General features: G+C 43.8%; 1 protein-coding gene across 1 annotated transcript in view; it reads right to left on the minus strand.

Annotated features, from left to right (window-relative positions):
* Window positions 1-1,481, minus strand: part of DPY19L1 (dpy-19 like C-mannosyltransferase 1) — a 59,401-nt gene that overhangs the window by 54,479 nt on the left and 3,441 nt on the right. The gene's annotated exons all lie outside the window — the stretch shown is intronic.

Genomic DNA, 1,481 nt, shown 5'->3' on the forward strand with positions numbered 1-1,481 from the left:
TGAATGAGCACAGTGATGAAGAATTTACTATGGAACTTAAATTTACCATGAACCAAAAACTCTTTGCTATCCAAAAATGTTTCCCCTTAACTGCTAATTTGAATCCCCGAAATGGCATTACTGGTCATCTTCCTCCCAGATTTTCAAGTAAAAAATGCAAATATGTTAGGAAAACTACACATTGATATATTACATGTAAATTATATTCTGATGTCAACTAATTTTATAGGCTATTTTCATTTCTATTGTAACTGTACACAAACTTTATTTCTCTAATGTAGGTTTTTTTTCTCTGATTCGAACTGGTTTTGCCCAGATGCTTGCTTCTTTCCACCCTTATTCTGTGTGCCTCCTCCTTTAACCACTAAGCTTCAGGACATGAGATTAACCAAGTCCAAGGTCATGAGGACAAAAGGTTTCAGCTGGACTGTAGACTAAGGATAACATCTTGGCTTTAGATGTGCTTCAGCCTCAGGCCCGCCAAGGCAGAACAACCACCCCACTGGCCATGGGACAGGCCAGAGGACGAGACGGGATGGCACCATGGCTGATTCCAAAGCCAGAGGCAATGATCAGTGACCTCATCCCCCTCCAACCATCCACTCGGTAGCACCCATGACCCCAACTCCCTTAGTTTCCATGACTACTGATTTTTCCCTATATAATCCATACTCCCGAGACACCCGGGGAGCCAGGCCTCCGAGTCATAGCTCGCCTGTGTCTCCGGCACTTGCGACTCTCTAATAAACCCTTTCTTTGCTGCAAAACCTGCCCATCTCTTCCGTGGTTTAGACGCGTGCAGGTAGATGGACCGCTTTTTTGTCCCTAAAGCACTATCAGCTCAGCATAAAGTAAGACTGGGATTGTAGGGGTCAGGGAGAGGGACAGTGCTGGGGCTGCCATCTTGAGAAAAATAAATAATTTTGAGCTTGACGTGCTAATTAAGGAAGATCGAGGCTGGAATACATGGGACAAAAACGAAACGAGTACTAGAAGCCTTGTGAGGGAGTATAAATGGCAGAGTAAAAGCAGGACAGATGAACACAGGAAAGAAACGCCATCTTCTACACAATTCTGCCTAGAGCTACCCTGGTAGCCAGCACCATTAGCTGCCAACTCTAACCTGGGTTTAAGGCTCAGGAATATAAAAGTGATCTGCCTACACAGGTATTTACTGAAATAGAAAAAATGGTTCTTGGTACTAGACTGTCAATTTAAAAATTAATTTCCTACTATACTGGGTTGAATAATGTCTCCCAAAATTTCATGAAACCGTGAACGTGACTTTATTTGGAAATAGGGTCCGTGTAGATGTGATTGGGTTAAGATGAGGTCACACTGGATGAAGGCAGACTCTATAAGTCAATATAATCAATATAATTGGTGTCCTTACAAAAGAAGGAAACTGAGACACGGAGACACGGGGGAGAGGCCACGTGAAGACAGAGGCCGAGACTGGGGCGACTGCATCTCCGGGGCAC

Source organism: Pteropus vampyrus, unplaced genomic scaffold, assembly GCF_000151845.1.
Source record: "Pteropus vampyrus isolate Shadow unplaced genomic scaffold, Pvam_2.0 Scaffold75, whole genome shotgun sequence".
In the NCBI taxonomy this organism is placed as follows: domain Eukaryota; kingdom Metazoa; phylum Chordata; class Mammalia; order Chiroptera; family Pteropodidae; genus Pteropus; species Pteropus vampyrus.